The sequence below is a fragment of the Periophthalmus magnuspinnatus genome, chromosome 5, assembly GCF_009829125.3.
Source record: "Periophthalmus magnuspinnatus isolate fPerMag1 chromosome 5, fPerMag1.2.pri, whole genome shotgun sequence".
In the NCBI taxonomy this organism is placed as follows: Eukaryota; Metazoa; Chordata; class Actinopteri; order Gobiiformes; family Gobiidae; genus Periophthalmus; species Periophthalmus magnuspinnatus.
In genome coordinates this window covers 21,596,631-21,618,592 of record NC_047130.1, presented here as the reverse complement: position 1 = coordinate 21,618,592, position 21,962 = coordinate 21,596,631, and the positions used below count along the sequence as shown (strand labels likewise).

General features: G+C 43.5%; 1 protein-coding gene across 1 annotated transcript in view; it reads left to right on the top strand.

Annotated features, from left to right (window-relative positions):
* The first annotated feature begins 234 nt into the window (after positions 1 to 234).
* LOC117370483 (sodium-coupled neutral amino acid transporter 3-like) overlaps positions 235 to 21,962 on the top strand; it is a 59,555-nt gene continuing 37,827 nt past the window's right edge. Inside the window, exon 1 of the mRNA XM_033965917.2 lies at positions 235 to 427. The gene's annotated coding sequence lies outside the window, so the exon portion shown is untranslated. The remainder of the gene's footprint in view (positions 428 to 21,962) is intronic.

Below are 21,962 nucleotides of genomic sequence, written 5' to 3'. Positions count from 1 at the left end.
ATAAGCATCTTTGACTGTTTTTGGTTAATACAGCGCCCTCGTGCACTTGACCTTTAAACCGTGTGACCAAAGCACAAACTGGCGCATGTCATTTACAAACCCTCGTGCCAAAAAAGACCTGAACGAATAAACGAGGGACGCACGAGGAGGAAAGAAAGAAAGGAGAGGAGAGAGGAGGAGAGAGAGGAGAGGAGAGGAGGGGGCAGGCTGTGGATGAGACTGGCTACACACAACACAATTGAAAAGCTTTGCACGCGGTAGGCGGACCTTGAGTACTTTTTCACATCCCACTTTTTGAAGCAAGATTTACTGGGGAAAAACACATGACAGGGACGCACTTGGAAGGTTCACGTAGCGGGACACAGCGACGTAAAACGCAGCGCACGCGAGGCAAAAGCGGTGTGGAGAAATTTGCACTTCTCTGGTGGTGAGTGAGTTTTTTTTTTTCTATCAATGGCGCGCTCCGTTCTATCGCGCAATGTCATATGCGTCTCATGCCTGCTTTAAACTTCCAGAGCTCTGTATCTTTCCTAAAAATCGACGCAAATAGAAGCCAAGCCACGATTGTTCCATATGCCATGCACAAAATGTTAATAACTCTTGCGTCAGATGGATGCGCGGAGGTTGGCTGACACTGTGCACCTGACCCTCGGGGAACAAGCGTGGTGCTGGCATTATTATTTAATCACAGACTAATTATTCACTACAAAAGCGAACTTCTGCACGCGTACGATGGAAAGTGGTTCACCTTTTGCCTAGATTTGTGTTCCTGGCTGGTTTAACACAGAGCTTTGCAGGAGACAACGTCCTTTCTGACCCCGTGGCTTTGGTACGTCTTGAGATTGTAGCGTGGACTTGAAATGGTCTGCTGAGCCCCGGCGTAAACATTGAACCAGTTTACTACTATTGATTTTTAATTATGTCTGCGCCCATTGAAATATGTGGCAGTGGATCTATAGGCTATGTTATGTAATGAAGACATAGTAGCAAAAAAGGATTTGGGGTTAGATTAGAAATGGAAGCTCACATTGTGCTTATACATGCATACTTTTATATTGACATGTTAATTTGCAGACTTGGCTTATTTATAGAAAAGCAAATAGTATTAAAATTTGTATCAGCCTATTAGTTATGAGCCATTAAAAATATTATGACATCAGATGATTACAGTGGACATATCGGGCCATGATACACACAGTGGCTGGTAGAGTTGGCAGAGTGTTTGTCCACTGATCCGAAGGTTACAGGTTCGATTCCTGCTCTTGATATAAGCAGCATTAGTTGAGTGGTCAGATCCGCTGACCCACAGGTTGGTGATGTGATTCCAGCTGACACAGATGAATGCTGTTGCTGTGTCATTGGGCAACACATTTAAACCTCCTCAATCCTAATGTCTGCGTACCTTGGTGTATGAATATATGTGAATAGATGAGTGGGTCCTTGATGTAAAGCGCTTAGAGTGACTTGAAAGACCGTTTACCATTTACAGATGTTATTAGATGTTATTTTATTGAGAGTATAATGTGGTATCAGAAGGACACTGTGGCCAGAACTGACCAGCTGTAGTTAAACTGTTGGTTGGGTTTAGGTCAGCAGGTCAATAATACAGTTGGTCCTTAACAGCTTATTGAACAGTTGAGCTCAGTAGGTTGGCAGTGGCACGCTATAGTTGTGTCAGATTTGCAGCATTAAATGTAAATAGTGAAAGACTAAAGGCAAGAACAGGAATATCACGTATTGGGACTAAGCAATACATGGCATATAGTAGCATGTAGTGGTTTGGAAGATAGTCTATTGATTTGCTGTCTCATGATTTATTCCTGCTCTGGTTGATTTGGACAAGTTTTACAATTCAAAAGATAATATCTTGATTTGAGTCTTTGTTAATTGCTATGGCAACCGTCCAAAAATTTTCACCACTTTGGGTAGCAGACCTACAGGACGACTTACATAATGTCAAAGGGGGAACAATACATCATCTGTTCTAGGCTGAATTTGAGAGAGCGTTTTGGTGTACAGTTTTTTTTATTTTTATTTAAGAGCCTGAAAAAGTAAAATATATCTTATTGTTATTGTGTACAACTTCTTCCTTGCACAGTTAAGAGAGAGACTGACTTCTGGACTTGACAGATGGACACTCAAACCTGATGTAACTACTCTGTGTCTGCCTCCAAAACCCAGGTGCATTGTGGAAGCTGTAGTCTGATTGGTGTCTGTGACTTTTTTTAGGCGCTATTGTTTCATTAGAATGAGAGTTCGTGCACGAGCTTGTTCGTCACACAGAAAGGATAATTAAAATGGCCTTCCCCGTGGTTTAGACAGAGAGTAATTAAAAATGTATTGAGCTTGTCTGTTGAGATAAAATCGTTTGTAGTAAAATAATGGTAGACATTTGTAGCTATTTGAATGAGAATTTGATCATGTCTCTTTGATTGTTAAGAGGTCAAAATGCTACTTATAACTGATAGAGCTGCCCGCTAACCAGAAGGTTGGTGATTTGATCCATATTCTGATCACTGCACGTTGTAGGTAGAGATCGATTGATGGCCAATGCAGATGCTGATTGTTTAGACTCCAGAGTAATCGATGTCTGATTGTTCTTTGTGAGATTAAGTTTAATAACCAGATAATTATTCTTTTCTGTTGATAATAGTATTTATATATTGAGTCATTTTATTATTGTTACCTCATCAAAAACATACCTGGAGTTGTGTTTTTTTTCATTCACACATGTTTGAGTAATATTCTTAGATTAGATTATTACATCTGAAAATGCTGTTCCACCTTGTGATGTCATGAAGCTGTAGTTTTCAAGTTAGCAGCTACCATTTACCTTTGTCTAATGGAGACGGGCAATTCCAGGGCTGAAATCATCAAGTGATTCTAGTGAAGGTGTGTGGAGTTTAAAAACACAGTGGAGCCAGTATTACCACATGACATTACAAGGTGGAACAGAGTGTTTTCTGTGTGAAAGAAGAAATCAGCCTAAATATGCAGGGTATGTGCGTGAATGAAACAAAACACAACTCCAGGTCTGTTTGTGATGAGGAAACAACATTATAACAGATCAGAAAATAGTGTAACATTGGCTCTTTAAGCGACCTTCTTTACTGAAGACATCAATGGCTTTGAATCATAACAACTATAATGTCGCAACATGTCCTGTCCTACTTTTACTATTTGTTGTGGTGCTTTGAAATGTATTATTGTCACTTGTTCTTTTAGTCCACAAACACAGATCCAGCTTCGTGGGACTTCGATCCGCCTCTGAAGAACAAAACCAAAACATGAAGAGATGTTTGATTATTTTACTGTGAGGATTTCCTACTAAGAAACGCCCGATTGTATTTTTTATACCACACCAGTCAAGTAGGCTTCTAGCTTGTAAATGGATAGCAAAAAAGGGAAGTTTTTAGCATAATCCACCATGTCTGTGTAGAAGTCTGTAACACGTCCATAAAGATGCATTCACCTAAACAATATTTTAAAAAGTAAAGAAAAGGCAAGACAAGTTTATTTGTATTGCACAATTTGTACACAAAGGAATTCAAAGTGCTTTACAGAATAAGAAAGACATTAAGATTACAATACGAACAAGTCAAAACATAAATAATCATCATAAAATTAACATTAAAAGAGAAGAGTGCAGAATAAAACCCTTTCAGTCATACGCACAGATAAACAGAACAGTTTTGAGCCTGGAGCTAAACATTGTAAAGGCCTGTCTCACATCTTCAGGAAGACTGTTCCAGTTTTTTGCTGCATAAAACTGACACACTGATTCTCCATGTTTAGTCCTGACTCTGGGACCAGCAGGAGGCCGGTGGAACAACCCTGTAAACTACTGGGTCACAGCTGGTAAAAACAAGTCCTCAAAAATCACATATAACAGGAAGCTAAAACCCGTAGATATGGTCAAAGATGCCCCCACATAGATGAAAGATTATAATGTTTTGCTATTGCTACTTATAGAGAAATGTGCTCAAATGAAGGCTGTCAAAAGTATCAAAAATCAGATACTAATTAATACTAAAACTATTACCCAAACTGGATATTCATTAAATTACTCATTAATGATTACAGCTCATTAATCATTGCAATGAGTTTAAGACCACATTGTGACATAAAGATGTTTAATATTTGAAAATAGAAGCATTTTTGTATTTGATCCATTTCATGATTGCGGTATTAAAATCGGTATAAAATGTTTACCCTATTCCGTAGTATTAAAATGAAGCCTGTATTACTGTAGTACTGTGACGACTAAAATACAAAATACAAAGACGCCATTACTTTGAAAGCCAAGTGGTTATTAAACCTAAGAGCCTTTTATTTTGAAAGAGTGCTGTTACTGCTAATGCCAGGGCGATTACAGGCTTTCAGGTTGAACTCAGAGGCACCACTCTCCGCAGATCTGATCAGTGGAGTAAATAGAAGGTGTCTGATGCAGCTATTTGAACACTGGAATTGGTTATCCTCAAAAGTAGGTTTGGTTGTAATGAGAAAAGGACAGAAGAGGCTGTAAATAGCAGCTTGTTCAAATGGCATTTCTGTGAGAAGAACAGGTGGCCTAGAAATACATTCTTAGTGTGGTTTAAAAGTCCATAACTATATCCTCAGTAGCACTGCACTTCATCTAAGGTTAAGGTCTAGATGTATTTATCTTTCTTAAAATATAAAAAGACTTAAACATACAAAAAATTAATGAAAAGGAGCAAAAAGAAATGTAATCATATGTTATCTATTCCCCTTTCCAGACAACTGATCAGTACTTTAAAACATTTCATTTTTATCACAGACATGAATCCATTGCAAACAGATATCTGCACTTTGAGCCAGGCTTGGTCAGAACTACTTTAGCTGGAGGATTTTATATTTTGTGCATGTTCTGGGTTTTGTTTTTTGTCATTTCAACTTCTTTGCATTTTGTATTATAGATGATTTACTGGATTTTCTTACACATCTTCAAAACACCGTTCACAACATTATCAATATTTCAATAATCTCCCCACCTCTAGAGCTAAGGCTGGCTGTTTGATCCGTACTAATAATGTATGCTACCATTTTGTCCTTGGGCAAGACACTTCTCTCCCATTGCCTCCCTGTGTGTTTGCACTGGTGAATGAGTGTGTGTGTGTGTGTGTGTGTGTGTGTGTGTGTGAGAATGACTGGCTGATATTGAGACTTTTCAGTGCTTTGATTTATGATTTAAACTGCTATCCTGGCCTATCCTGGTGATCCGGGCCTTATGCTGGTTAGAAGAAAGGTACCTGTCCCTGTATGTAAATTTGTCCTCTGGATTTGACCCATCCTTTCAGGTCCACTGGGCTTCCAAGTGTGGTCAGGACTACCTATACATAATTGATTTTTTATGATATATGTTATGATATATTGATTCTCTCTAGACTTCCTGTTAATTCACCTTAAACACACTGTAGTCTGATCCAACATGGCCCCTGCCCCTGATCCCTGAGCCAGAGCTGTAACTTTTCTCATTATCGGCCCCTCTCAGTATTGTGTTGGGGCAGTTCTTGGTTTTGTGAGGGATTTGACGCTTAATCTGTGCATTGATCTGCTTACACTCTCATAGTGGATTGGGATTTGGGCCTTAACGATAAAAACATGTGACCACGGTGCAGCATCCAATATGGCCGACAGTGAGATGTACTGCCAGAGACTGTAAATAAAGATGCAGAAGTCATTTTTCTGGAGTGTCCACCACCTGTTGTTTCCATGGAGATGTCATTGGTTTGCCTGGAACAGTATAGCATTAACCCTATAACGTCGAAGGCTATCGTCGCCGATGTGGACTTTCCAGCAGCGTAACTCCGCAACCAGTCGTGCTCTCATGTAAATTCAAACGGTGTCTCAAAGCGGAGGCACGGGGCTATTTAAATATTTTTCCGTCAGTTACGATAATCTGCCTCTGTTGCTCCGCGAAGGTGACGAATGAGAGCGCGGGTGCTGCGAGGATTTTCCCTGTCATTTATTTGATGCGTAAAAGAAAACATACGGATGGATGTGTAAAATAGAAGTAGATGTGTGAAAAAATGCAGTAAATTCTGATACTTCCTTTAATATGATTTTTATGGCTAACAAAAATATAAGTATAGGTGACCTATACTGGCCCATAGTGTGCTCAGTCCTTAAAGGGTTAAACTCATCTATCTCCATGGAAACAAGCATGTGACTGGAGTTATAGGTTAGCTCTGTGGAGAGGCCACTCACAATAAAAGTGCTTCTTATTCCCTGGTATTTTTAAGCAATGAGTTTAAAGTTTAATGCTATACTGTGAAACATTCTAGGCAAAGCAATAGTATTTCCATGGAGACAAGCATAAGGCAGGCCCTCCACAACAAAATTTACAGTGCCCTCAGCATAATGTATTAATGCTCTTGCACTTTGGGAATGGCTGTTTTAGAATATAAGAAACATTTGAGAGCAGTTTTGGATGTGTAAACAGCTCCAGATTCAGTTTATTTCTTTCAGTTGTTAATTGCAGAGCCCAGATGCCAATGTATTATAAATGACTATTGACCTTTTAGGTATGAAGGCACTGCTCTCTCACCAGATAACAACAGCCTCTCCAGCAGCTTTTATAGAGGCCTTTACTCATTTCCTCAATTAATCGGGCGATAGAGTCAATGTCAACATCATTATTCTCTTGGCATTATAAAGATGAATATGGACAACCGTAGATAGAAAAAATGAATCTGCTATTGTACAGATAATTGTAAAAAATATTTGTAATTGTGTGAACTCATATGATCTTGTAGTCTTAGGGTCAGACACCTGGGGCCTCGTTCATACGCCCTTACGCATAAAACGAGAAATCTCAGTTTATTTGAGTATAATTTTTTGTCACGATCATGAGAGGGAAATAAAGATGTATGCTCGTGCACGCTCATCCTGCATGGGCATTGGCTGATGCTGATGTGTGATGATCCCTGCAGCATCACTGTGTCCTCTCATGAAATGATCTCTGGACACACTTCTGACCCTCTCCAACAGCTGATCCAAGGAGGAAGCAAGCGGCAAAAAGACAATCAAAGTCCTGCCACTGACCCCTCCCTCCTCATTCACACACTGTGGCTCTGTCTCTTAAACCTGTGGACCGCTGTGTGTGTGTAGCTACAGCGTGGCCGAAGCTAAACACATCCACGTTTTCCCATGTCCCCTTTGCACACACACTCTGAGCTCCTTTTTCTTTGCCCCCGTGTGTCAATCAAATCCGCTTATTATCGGCTCATGTTTAGGTAAAGCTCATTCCCTTTTATGGTGAAAATGAGGCATTAAAAGGAGTGTGATGTGAGGTAGGATCATGTGCGCAGAGTTCGCCGTGCATACAAAGCATTTGTACGTGAAATTTGCATTTTGTCCGTATGACCTTTTTCAAGTAGATTTTGATGCGCTCTTTTATAAACAAGGCCCTCTGGTCTGATCATAGAGATAATTAAAAGTAACACATTTTTTGTTAGCACAACATCTTTTAGTCAAATATGCATGTGATTTTTCATTGATTTATTGAGTTATTGCACAGTAATAACACAATAAATCACTACTAAACTAATGTTACAAAGTTTTGAAGCTTTGTAACATTAGTTTTTGTAGTGGAACAAAATGCGTTCTTCTTTACTGGTGTGAAAAGCAGTGTCTCTAAGGGATTTTCTTAAATGGTGTTGCCTATGAGCTGTTTACAGTCACTTGAGGACTGTCATTACGCTCTGTGGATCACTGCAATATGTTCACTTCATTATTATTAGCTTCCTTTACTTTCAGTGACTCTTCTAAACACATTCATTTTGTTCTGTTTTTTCTTGTCTTTTGGGACAGATGCCTTATCATTCCCTTTGTTGTTTGTCTTTCATCCTTTTGCATCATATAATCAGGATCTACACTCTGCTGTGCCACACTCATTACATGTCTGTATTCACAGGTCTCTGGTTTTAGTTATATGCAGTGTTTTGTGAATTTTCTCCTATGCAAACATAATATTTTGTTTTAAATGGTTAATCTTTAAGGCAAATGTCCTCATTTTTTATCATTCTTACACCATAGATACATGTTTTTCTGTGAGTGTAATGCAACGTGAACAATAGAAGCTTTAAATTGATCATTTCAAAGTTCAAAAATTCCCTTCTCTCCATGATGTTCATAGTGGTGCATATTTTGTTGTTTTTTTGTGACTCTAATTACCTTTAATGAAGATGAAAGTTTATATCAGTTCTACTCCCAACTTTGCTTGTCCCCAAACCCAAAAGTCAGTGTTTTGAACCTTCACTGTTGCGTCCTTGAGCAAGGCACTTCACCCACTTTCCTCGCATGAATCTGATGTGTGAGCGAGCGATTGGCAGTTTCACTTCCATCAGTCTGACCCAAGGCAGCTGTGGCAACAAAATGAGCCTTCCACCCCTGAGTATGGAATGAATGAACAGTGAGCTGTAAATCGACTTTGAGTGTTTGAAAAAGCACTATTTAAGACTAAGACAAGACTGGAAAATACAAAATTACCACCAAGGTCAAAAATATAAATAATATGACGGATCTCTTGAATGCTTTTTATAATATTGCTATTTTAACTCTAATCTACTCCTCTGTATTTCTGTCCTACCTCTGTATGGGCCTCTCTGCTAAAATCCAACCAAAGCGAGGTAAAAATGAATCATTTTGAGTGAGTCATCTTCCAACTTCTGAACCCTGCTAATTCAGCTAAACACTTCCTTTCATTCACGGTACAAAAAAATGGTATATGTCTACTTCACAGCACAGGCATCACTTTGAGCCACTCCTCCCTGACGCACAGTGATTTGCTTACGTCTGACAGCTTAGAGGAAGGATCCCGGGTTATAAATAACAAATAGTCGTCAGAAACTAATCTTTTACCTCACACCAAGAGGCAGCATCACAGAATATTATAACCTCAGGAAATCCATCTGGAGTTATTCAAGCATTCACTGTACATGTATGCTCTCTATTTTTGCAAATGGGAGTGGAACTGAACGCATTTATTACTATGACAAATAAATGTCATATGAAATGGAGTTTAGATACAGCCCATTATTCATGGCTCGCTTAATATTACTCCATGTGGCCCAGTTAGTTTAGCTTGATGTCTTTATTTTGTTTACCCAATTTGCTCCTTAAATAAATATGAATCTTCAGGAATGATAAAAACTATTTATTTCAATCGATGAATTTGTTATAGACAGTGGTGGAAGGTAACAAAGTAAAAGTAGTGAAGTACTGTACTTACATAGCATTTTTAGGCATCTGTACTTTACTTAAGTAGATTTTAAAGTGGAGACTTTTTACTTTTACTTCACTACATTTGAGACCAGGTATCTGTACTTTCTACTCCACTACATTTTTGAACTGGACTGAAAAGTAAAAGTATTTTTCATAACTGTTTGAGACCTGCTGAAAAGGCAGAGGGTTTATTTTTATCAACTTCATAATTTGAGCAATTTGGTACCTGTACTTTTACCTGAGTAACGGAGTCTTAATCAGTCTTAATCAACCTTGGAAAAAGTTGAAATACTACAGTCACCAAAAACAGTTTGTAAACTGTTTAGATCAGATCTAGACATTTTGTGGACCCTGCACATTTTTGATAGCATTTATTACAGTGTAACAATAGATTATATTTTATATTACAGGCATTTACATATGAACATTTGTTCCTTTGGCTGGTCACAATAACAACATTTGAAGTGTGATATATTGCTTAAGAAAATATAGACAATAATACTGAAATTAATTGTATGCCACTGACACAACTCTAAAGCAGAAGGATTATTTAAAAAAAAAAAGTATAATATCTTTAAAAACATGAGCTGCAATAAATAAATAGCAAACTGAAACACTTTTGTTTATATTTAATGAGTCATAGAAGTTATTAATTCAATCTTCCACAGCTCAAATCTCATTGCAAAACAGAAAAATAACAAAAGTCCCACTAGTCCAAAGAAAGAGTACCCACAAAAATGATTGTTCCATCTATCACTTACCAAATAATAATCCTGTTGGTCCAGCCCACTGCCACGTGTCTGGATACAAAACATGGCCCTTTGCAAAAAATAGTAGTTTACCCATAAATAATGACGATACAGGAATAATTAGTTAAAAAGTATTCAAGTAAGAAAAAGTACCCAGACCTATTTTTATGTCAAGAGCAGAATTCGAAACCTCCAACCTTTGGATCAGTGGACGAACACTCCTCTCTTCTTGTTCAAACCTCATTTATCTCAAAAACATGGGTCTGTCCCTTTAATGGACTCATTCCTGACCTTGTCCATTCCCATTGTGACTAAAGAGGACCAAAACATCTTCAACCGTCCTCATTGTCTTGCTGATTACATAATGTTCTAACGGTGTACAGTGGATCCATATTCTTGTGTTTCTGTCACTTTTCCAACATAAACAGGCCTCCCACATAAATAGTTTATAATTAGCAAAGTGACTCACTGTATAATACCGTAACATAAGTTAGCAGCGACAGTAGTTCAGTTGGCAGAGAGTTTGTCCACTGATCTGAACGTTGATGGTTTGAATCCCGCTCTCAACATAAACATCATTGGTTGAGTGGTCAAATCGACTGACCCACTTAACCCACCAGTGTCTGTGTGCACTGGTGTATGAATGTGAGAGGCTCCTTGATGTAAAGTGCTTTGAGTGCCTTGAAGGTGGAAAAGCTCTAGATGAAAATGAGACTGTTTACCATAAGACTTAATCAATAATCAGTTACATTGTTGTTGTTTGTTTGGATATCAATTAAATCTTGTGTATCATTCAGCATACTTCCATAAACCAAACAGCAATCAATATTCAAAATCTCAAAATGTAAAATCTGAGAATCAGTTGTTTCAGTGACCCGAGAACATTGTCCAACCGTCACGCCACAAAAATCAAGGAGTAATTGTGTGGGCCCCATCTCAACTTAAGCTCTGTGTCGTAACCAGCGGGGCGTAAGGACCAGAGTAGCGAGACTCACAAAGTTTTATAATGTCTTTAATCACAATAAGTGTTCATCAAAAACAAAGTTCATAGAAATGTCCATATAGATCAGAGTTCATAGGTCCAACGTAGCTGGGGAGCGTGGGTGCAGGTTCGTGAGCGTAGGGAGACACAGTGCACGGCAGTGGGGATACAGGACATACCAGGGCGGAGGTGCGGGTGCTGGGGTAGTCCGGAGCAGGTTCTGGGACGGAGATCTAGAGCAGGACAAAAGGATTCCAATGAGACACTGAGGACGAGCATAAGCCAAAAGTGCAAAGCCAAAAGTATAGTCACGTGAAACACGCGGACGTTCCGGCGCCGAGTGACTCGTCCGAACCCCTCTTATCCACGGCCGGTGGCGTTGATTGCGCTGATAGGGAGCAGGTGCGCGTGGGAGGAGTCCGGATTCCGCCCCGCTCCGGAGACAGACAGGTGAGGGAGGGGGGAAGACGAGGACACGAGGAGAGCAGAGCAGGGACCGTGACAGTACCCCCCCCCTAAGGGACACCTCCCGGTGGACCCCCAGGTTTATCCGGGTGGGCGCGGTGAAAGTCCCTCACCAGATTCGGGTCCAAGATGCGGGCCCTGGGCACCCATGAACGCTCCTCAGGTCCGTAGCCCTCCCAGTCCACTAGGTACTGGAGCCCTCTACCCCTCCGGCGGACATCGATGAGCCGCCGGACGGAGAAGGCTGGGTGACCATCGACAAGTAGGGCGGGAGGAGGGGGACCGGAAGGAGGGCAAAGGTCGCTGGTACGGACCGGCTTGATCTGTGAGACATGGAATGTTGGATGAATGCGGAGCGAGGGGGGAAGTTGCAGTCGTACTGCAGAGTCATTGATGATCCTGTCAATCTTGAACGGGCCCAGGAATCGGGGGGAGAGTTTGCGTGAGTCCGTCTTGAGCGGAATGTTTCTTGAGGACAGCCAAACCGACTGCCCGGGTGCATAGTTGGGAGCTGGAATGCGCCGGCGGTCAGCCATCATCTTAGTGCGGGCCCCCGCCTTGAGGAGCGCCGCCCGAGTCCTCCGCCAGGCCCGACGACAGCGCTGCAGGTGGTGGTGGACGGAAGGCACCGCCAGATCCCTCTCCTCGGAAGGGAAGAGTGGGGGTTGGTACCCCAACGAGGCCTGGAATGGGGAGACTCCAGTAGCTGAGCTCACCAGGGAGTTGTGAGAGTACTCTATCCACGGAAGATAGGTGCTCCAAGCGGCCGGATTGGCGGAGACCACGCATCTGAGGGCCCTCTCCAGGTCCTGGTTGGTGCGTTCGGTCTGTCCGTTTGACTCCGGATGGAATCCCGAGGTGAGGCTCACCGAGGCCCCCAACCCCTCGCAGAAGGCGCGCCAGACCTGGGAGGTAAACTGGGGTCCCCGGTCGGAAACAATGTCAGTAGGGATGCCGTGCAGGCGGAACACATGATTGGTGAGCTGATCAGCCGTCTCCTTAGCAGTAGGAAGCTTGGACAGGGCGACGAAGTGGGCTGCCTTGGAAAAACGGTCAACAATGGTTAAAATGACTGTGTTACCCTGGGATGGAGGTAAGCCCGTCACGAAATCCACGGCTACATGGGACCATGGTCGCCTCGGGACCGGGAGTGGGTGCAGCAATCCCGACGGCGGGGAGTGAGACGACTTCCCCCGGGCACACACTTCGCACGCCGAGACATAGGCCCTAGTGTCTTTGTCCATGGTGGGCCACCAGAAGTGTCGTTTGAGTAACGACAGGGTGCGGGAGGCTCCGGGGTGGCAAGCAAATCGGGATCCGTGAGTCCACTGCAAAACCTGGGAGCGAACAGAGTCAGGGACAAATAGTGTGCCGGGGGGCGCGTTACCTGGAGCTGGGTCATCGCGCTGGGCCTCCCGTACCAAGTCCTCAATCTCCCAGCGGAGAGCGGCAACCACACGGGACGAGGGGAGGATGGTCTCCGGAGCAGCACTGGTCTCCTCCTGAGCGAACTGGCGGGAGAGGGCATCCGGCTTCACATTACGAGTCCCCGGCCGGTAAGTAAGAACAAAGTTAAAGCGGCTAAAAAACAGGGACCAGCGAGCCTGGCGAGAGTTAAGGCGTTTGGCAGACTGAATATATGAGAGGTTCTTGTGGTCTGTCCATACCAGAAATGGTAGTTCGGCCCCCTCCAGCCAGTGCCGCCACTCCTCCAGAGCCAGCTTGACGGCGAGCAGCTCGCGGTCCCCCACATCGTAATTCGCCTCCGCTGGGGACAGCCGCCGGGAGAAGAAGGCGCAGGGGAACAGTCGGTCGTGGGGGTCGAATCTCTGGGAGAGGACCGCCCCGACACCTGTGTCGGAGGCATCCACCTCCACTATAAACTGTCGAGAGGGGTCAGGTTGATGCAAGATGGGAGCGGAAGTAAACAAAGTCTTAAGTCTATCAAAGGCGACCTGGGCCTCCCGAGACCAGGTGAACGTCTGAGCGGGGGATGTGAGTCTCGTGAGAGGGGCAATAACTCTGCTAAAATCCCTAATAAACCTCCTGTAAAAGTTGGCAAACCCAATAAACCTCTGGAGCTGCTTCCGATTCGTAGGGACTGGCCAGTCCCTAACGGCCTTGACCTTATCCGGATCCGCCTTCACCTGGCCCCGCCCTATAATGAACCCCAGAAAGCTAACCTGATCGGCGTGAAACTCGCATTTTTCTGCTTTAACAAAAAGTCTATTTTCTAACAGGCGCTGAAGCACTTGGCGGACATGTTGTCTGTGCTCCTGCAGGGACCTGGAAAAAATCAAAATGTCATCCAAATAAACAAACACAAATTGATGCAGAAAATCACGAAGAACATCGTTAATAAGGGCCTGAAACACAGCTGGGGCATTAGTGAGTCCAAAGGGCATGACTAAGTATTCAAAATGTCCAATAGGAGTCTTAAAGGCCGTTTTCCATTCATCCCCCTCCCTCACCCGTACCAAATGATAAGCATTACGTAAGTCCAACTTAGAGAATATAGTGGCACCGTGGAGAGGGGTAAACGCCGAGTCAATGAGGGGCAGAGGGTATTTATTCTTAATAGTTATCTCATTCAGACCTCTATAGTCAATACAGGGGCGAAGAGTCTTGTCCTTTTTGGCCACAAAAAAGAACCCCGCCCCCACGGGAGAGGAGGACGGGCGGATAATACCTGCGGCCACGGAGTCCCGGATATACCGTTCCATAGTCTCTCTCTCGGGCTGGGACAGGTTGTAGAGGCGGCTCGCAGGTAAGGGGGCCCCAGGCAACAGGTCGATGGCGCAATCGTAGGGACGGTGCGGAGGCAGGGAGAGGGCCCGGTCCTTGTTGAAAACCTCCTGTAGGTCATGGTATTCCTCCGGGACCACCGACAGGTCCGGAGCCTTGGGAACGGGACCGCTCCGTGGGGAAGCCCCCTCCGCAGGAGACCGGGCAGACCGCAGACACCCAGCATGGCAGTCGGAACTCCACCCCGCGATCTTGCCCCGGACCCAGTCGACGACCGGGTTGTGGGCCCGAAGCCAGGGGTAGCCCAGCACCACCGGCGAGGAAGGGGTGGCGATAACATAGAACCTGCGGGACTCGTGGTGGTTCCCGGATAACAGCAGAGTAACAGGTTCCGTGACGTGAGTTACTCGTGCCAACAGCGAACCATTAAGGGCGCGAGCAGTGAGGGGGTGATTCAGAGGCTCCAGGCTGATGCCCCACTGCTCCGCCAAGTGGCGGTCGATAAAATCCTCCTCGGCCCCGGAGTCCACCAAGGCCTGGACAGGCAGAGTCCTAGAGCGGAGACAGAGGGTGGCCGGGAGCTGCAGTCTATTACAGTTCGCTGGGATTTGCGACTGACCCACCAGTACTCCCAGGGCTACTGGTGGGCTCTCTCTTTTGGCCGGGCAGGACAGGAGGCGACGAAGTGTCCCTTCCGCCCACAGTAGAAGCACTCCCCCGCCGCACGGCGTCGTATGCGCTCCTCGGCCGTGAGACGCGCCCTCCCGATCTGCATGGGCTCCTCCGCAGTCGGTGATGGGAAGCGGGCCGTGGACCGCACGGGAGAGTGTCGAGCCTGCCGCCGCCGCTCCTGTAGACGGTTGTCGACGCGGTTGGCTAGCGTGACCAACGCCTTGAGGTCCGAGGGCTCGTCCCGTGAGGCCAACTCGTCCTTGAGTGAGTCACGGAGCCCCTTGGAAAACACGGCTTTGAGCGCGCTGTCGGACCAGTCCACCTCCGCGGAGAGTGTCCAAAACTCCACGGTGTAGTCCGCCACCGTCCTAGAGCCCTGGGTGATGTCAAGTAAGCGGGAGGCGGCGTCCGCACGATAGTGCGGGTGACTAAAAACGAGCTTGAACTCATTGATAAAAGCCTCGAAGTCCGTAGTATCCAGCGCGGAGTTAGAGAACCTCGCCTCCGCCCACTGGAGCGCCCTGCCCCGGAGCAGCCCACATACGTAACGCGTCTTGGATGCATCGGTGGGAAAACGGGCCGGGCGCTGCTGGAACACGGAGCGGCATTGAAACAGAAACCCCCGACAGAGGTCCGGCTGCCCCGCAAACGGCTCCGGGTCGGTGCTCCTGGATTCCGGAGGGTAGAGCGGAGCAGCGGGTCCCGCGGCGGCAGCGGCAGGAGAGAGGTGCGTGAGTAGCGTGGTGACCTGATTGCCGAGTTGGGACACCTGCTGCGCCAGGGACTGGTTCTGCTCCAGCAGGTTCCGGATGGTCCTCTCGTGCTGACCGAGCACGTCACCGTGGTGAGTGAACGCCTGTTGAAGCGTGGCGTCTGGTCTAGAGTCCGCCTGGTCCATTTCTGGCCGGAACGTTCTGTCGTAACCAGCGGGGCGTAAGGACCAGAGTAGCGAGACTCACAAAGTTTTATAATGTCTTTAATCACAATAAGTGTTCATCAAAAACAAAGTTCATAGAAATGTCCATATAGATCAGAGTTCATAGGTCCAACGTAGCTGGGGAGCGTGGGTGCAGGTTCGTGAGCGTAGGGAGACACAGTGCACGGCAGTGGGGATACAGGACATACCAGGGCGGAGGTGCGGGTGCTGGGGTAGTCCGGAGCAGGTTCTGGGACGGAGATCTAGAGCAGGACAAAAGGATTCCAATGAGACACTGAGGACGAGCATAAGCCAAAAGTGCAAAGCCAAAAGTATAGTCACGTGAAACACGCGGACGTTCCGGCGCCGAGTGACTCGTCCGAACCCCTCTTATCCACGGCCGGTGGCGTTGATTGCGCTGATAGGGAGCAGGTGCGCGTGGGAGGAGTCCGGATTCCGCCCCGCTCCGGAGACAGACAGGTGAGGGAGGGGGGAAGACGAGGACACGAGGAGAGCAGAGCAGGGACCGTGACACTCTGGTTCTCAAACTATGTACTATGGCACTATGACTCCGCCCAATTTGTGACCAAAGCATTTAAACGTATATTACTGTGCCCTTGGTCAGTGGATCTGGATCTGACCGCTCAACAAATTATGTTTATGTTGAGAGCGGGATTCGAACCACCAACCCTCGGCTCAATGGACAAACCAACCAACAGAGCTACTGTCCTTGAGTTAGTCCTTTCTCTGCTAAGTCTTACTCACCCTCCTTGTTGATCACAGTTCTTACCTCTGCTTCCTTCTACCTATACATTCACCATTTCTCCTCTATACACATTCAAACCTTAATTATCAACTGCTTATTTCTAAAACAAACACAATTCCCCACTCACTCCCGTTACTGGTCAGCGTCTGTCATGGTCTGAGTGCGTGACAGGCGGACTTAACCACTCACAGCGCAGTTACCTCTTGAAGACAGCTACTTTGTTTTCCCAAATCAAAATAAAAGTAAAATTATAATCTAATCGTAACTACGTTTTGGCATATCACCCATCCTAGTGACGGATACAAGCGTATGTCACCATCACTGTGTCCTTGAGGTAGTCCTTTCTCTGCTTAGTCTTCCCTACCCACTGCTCCTATTGGTCAACCTCATCATATCAATCCTCCATCGTTTTCTATGTGAGTGACAGGTGGACTTAACTTATTACAGTGAAGTGTGCCCTCGCAGAAGATGGAAATTCTAATTTAATCCTACTTGTTATGGCATATCGTTCACCCTAATAGTGACCAATGCATGTGAGCGTGTGTATCGCCATCGCTGTGTCCTTGATGCAGTCCTGTCTCTGCTTTGTCTCTATTTACTTTCATAATTGGAGCTGTTGATTTATGTGAGCATAGAGGCTTATCACACGCTTTGAGTGTTTCCTGCTTATTTAAACCTCCAGCTGCAGAAAGTGGGCGGGGACACAACCAACAACGCTCAGAGTGATGTGTGCAGCGTGTGACGATTCACTCCTGCGCTAGATCTATTTTTATCCTCTTCACGGGACGCATAGACTGACCTGAGAGAGCCGAACCTGCACTGTAAAATCGATAGTGCAATCTAGAGTGAAAATGACTTCTAAATCCGTTTTGAATGGGTCAAACGTATTAAATTATTTTGAGTTAAAGGTGCACTATGTAACATTTGTCATGGAGGATTTGCCACTTATGTCACTCCATAGACATATTTTTGCTTTGGCGAATAGGTTCCACAGTACAACATTACACTTAACAATCTCTCTGGACACAAACAGGTCAGATCTGTGTAGAAGCAAGCCCACTCACTGTAAGAATGTGTGTTTTTCAAGATATTTTTTCAAACATCATTAATACATTTGACATAGAGATACGTTTAATACCATGTGTGGATCATTCCAGGCAAGGCAATAACATCTTCATGGAGAATTATCTAGCATTTTAACTACTGTACCTTTTTTGCAGTGTACTTCCTGTGCGGTATACATGGGACTTAATCTGATGTCTTTTATCACGAGGTTTCACATTAAAATGTCTGCACGTTGTAAATCTATTGAGCATTGGCCCTAATCTCTTTCTGTTTGGCTAAAGTGAATTTGCTCTATATAGCGTCCATCCATCAGGACAGACAATAGAGATGAAATGAGACCGAGATGAGATTTTATCATTATAAACAATGGACTTCATATTTTTGAAGCGATGTGGTGATTTATACTGAGATACAAGACGATAAAACTAGGACATAATAGAACTACAATAATATAAGATAATTCGATGGTATTGAGAAAAACTTTATTGCAACTCCTTATGTAGCAGATGATTATTATACACAAAGCTAGACTATGATTTTTATTCTTGAATCTCAGCTGCATAACATTTTGCTCTTACCTCTGGTCTAAAGCAGATATTTACAGAACAAATATTATTGTAGTCGCTTTTCCAATGATGTTTTCGCTGTTATAGTTTACGAGGAATAGGAGGTTGTTAAAATCCTCAAATGTAGTTACTCCTATAATTTAAAACCATAGAGCTGACAACATTAAGACATAGGAGGCAAGGAAAAGATGTGATTTCTAACTTAATCAAACATCACTTTACAGACGCCACAAATGTGTCAGTGTGAATGTGCTCCCTGTGCAGAAAGAACAATACTATTACATATAACTAAAGTCTGCATACTCTTACTTACTTTGTCAATATTGAATACAGTCAAATCACAATTAAATTGGTCATTAGTTTTATATAATTATGTATAATTCTACAAACTTAGTACAATACCTGATTCTTGTAGTTTAGCAGTAAATATTTCACTCTTCTCTCTAATGTAAATTAACATAATCAATTGGTTTTGAAAAATAACTTCCAAAATGTAATTGCAGTTCATACATTTTCAGATTTAAAAATGCATTATGAAACATTTTTGGTGGAATCACCTGCTTATCTTCAATGAGATGTTGCCTCGTCAAGATCCACAATGTGACATATATCTTCATAGATACAAGCAGGTCGCCAAGTTACAAGTCAAGTCTGTGGAGAAAGGAGCCCACTCATTCTAAGAATGCATATTCTTCAAGGAATTTCTAGCAATGAAATGTCCTGTAATTGATGAAATTAAAGAGATATTAGTTTAATGCTATAGTGTGGAACATTCCACACAAAGCAATAACATACATTGAGACAAGCAGGTTGGGACCCTAAATGCACACTAAAAAGATATAGACAGGGCCTTATAAAACTAGCAACATGAGGAAGTAGCAGACAAGGCAAGAAGACTCCACTCTGCGTACATTATTACAGAGCATATATATACTGTACTGATGCAGTTAATGGGTCTAACAGTGAGTGATCTCCCTGGACTGAAGTGCAGGTGTCACTGTGAGAATAACAATGAGGAGGAGCTCAGCAGCTTTCGCTTTTCTCTGACGTCAGAGTGAACAAAAGTACACACTCTGTGCTGGCAGAACTCCACACACAGGCTGTGTTTGGATCAGGGCTAAAGAAAACATGATTACTGTGAAAGAAAACTTAAACACTTCTTTTATAACATTAAAACAATACACTATGAAGAAGATAAAATGTAACATGAATTCTGTTTGTGTATAAATGCTGACATAGTGTTAAGTACTGAGAGCATTGACCCTGTGCTGGAAAACTCTTGGCACAGACTAAAGGAAACATTACTATAAAAGAACACTTCTTTAACAAATGCCACACTATTAAGGAGGTACAATTTATAATGAATTTTGTACAAATGGTGACCTTTTTTTGGCCAGTATTCATGGGTTTCAGCCTCCTGTTATATTGGGTGAGGACTTTTTCCCATGCCAGAGATTTAATATTTTAGTTTGAATTGTTAATGGCTATGGCAACTACCCTAATTTTTCATCATTTTGAAACCCATGAATAGAATATTTAAATAAATATTTGTTTCAGATAATCATGATTTCATTTATGGCCAAGATCTGTTTTTAATTTACTTGTTTTTTATTATCTAACAGCTCTGCAATAAACACTATCTTAGATGCTTTGTTGTACTCGCACGGCTTCAGGGTTATGGCCCATTGTTCCATTTGTTTCATTTCTTTATGTAACAGTGCAGTCCTCCTCTTCTTCAGTCAACCTCTACCCTCATTATTGTCTTTTTCACTGTGCTTTATCTGGCACCCTACCTGACATAATAATTGAATTGGGTTTTTTGAGGTTCATTTTCAAAGTGGTGGCGGTAGGTGAGGGAAATGACATGCAGCGTGAAAACTAAACTACTTAAACCGGGTATTTGGAGTTTCTAGCTTTCATCTCTGCTCATTTAAATCAGTATTGAGACCATTTCATCAAAGTAGATTTCAACCAGGGAAAACAAGACAAAAATTTGACAAATAAGTAAGGGACAACATCTCGCATGGGAAAAAAAATGGTGATGAAGAGGAGATGGAGAGGTTGAGGTGGCTGGTGGTTCTGCTCTGCTGCTGCTGCGGTAATGAGAGAGAGAGAAGGGTTTTGTGCACACAGCTGACATGTCAGATGAGAGAGAGGGAGTGCATTTATATGAATGGCTTGAGTGGTAATTGGTTGAGTGGCAAAGTGTGGATAGATGGTTTTGGCTCTGTGCACAACAGCTCCTGGCAACTTCAGTGTTAGCGTCACTACTTCCTGTCCAGATCTGTCTCTATGAGGATTTTGCTGAGTCATGCTAAAATGTATAAAGATAAAACAGTGGACAGTGACTTAATGCGTCTCTGACAACATGTTAAAGACTAAACAAATGAGGTAAAAACTTCAGAAAGGGAGGTGTTTGTGTCAGTGCTAACACTAGTGCCAATTTTGAGGCATGACCAATGTTAAAATATTGCCACAAACTGAAATAACCTACATACAAAACCAGTCAGGTAGCCTTTACATTAATCAATTTGAACTATAATATTTTTTTTTTTTCATATTTTTGGTTTTTAATAAAAGTTAGCATTAGCTTTGAGACACGGTGAGTCTATTGGATTGGTCTGTAGTTGAAGTGTTGAATATTTATTTCTTGGAGATATTTTAAATAGTATAATCAACTGTATTTTTCAATTTTATATATAAATCTTAGTTGAAGGCAAGGAAGTTTTAATTAGTACATTTTTTCAGTCATATTGAAATGTTTAATATGTGCAGTGACTCTTCTTACACACAATTACAAATCTGATCAGAATTGTAGAAATAACACAAATAAATATTTTGCCAGATCTTTTCAGGCCTATCTGCTGATCTTGAATGTACTGATCATATAAGACTGTTGTCACTTATAAAGCTATTGTCACTTCAACCCTATTGTCACAATAAGGGCATTGTTGCTTCAGCCCTTATTTGGCAGGGACAATAATGCATTCACTCTACCATATATTGTGCAAGGGGGATTAAATGATCAACAACGGTTCCAAAATTGTCTTGCAAATCTCAAGTTGCCAAATCCCAAAACAGGACACAGCATTTTGATTCCTCTTATAGCCCTTGTCTATTGTTTACATGTCTACTCCCCATGGTCACTGAAGAGGCACTCCAGTCGCCGTATCTCCTGCTGTGACTCCCCGCAGCGCCCCCCTCCCCTCTTTCAGATTTGTGATTGGTCGATTTGATGATCGACAGCTCCGTCCTGCTCTGTGATTTGCCCCACGTGAGATTGCTCCCGCCTCTTCCATCGCTGACGTCCGCATTTTTGCTACAACACAGGATAAAATGCACATTTGCTTCAATTCAAGGTGGCGTCTTTTCAATTAGGCTCAGAGGAATACCTTTTGAGCTTGTGGAGTGGCCCAGAGGAGCAGTGCCAAACGCAGGGGCCCGCTTTGGATAATGACGCCTGGCACAAAGCGGCACTGTTTAGCGGCTCGTTCCCAGGAAATGCCAACAACACTTCCCATTGTGCTCTGTGCTTTGCTGCCCGGCCACGTTTGTACGACCCGAAGCTACAAACCCCACAGCGACAGAATCAGACAGACAGGTTCAGATGATGAGGTGATTAATGATGGTATTCAGTGCCACACGGGGGAAGTAATTACAAATGAAGGTGAAAAATGAACTAGAGTCAAACTAGTTAAACATCATGGTGGCATTATTGGTCCTGGTTTGGTTCTGGTTTAGACCCAGCTGAGTCCTGATGTAGACTTGGTTTGTGTGTTAGTTCCGCGTT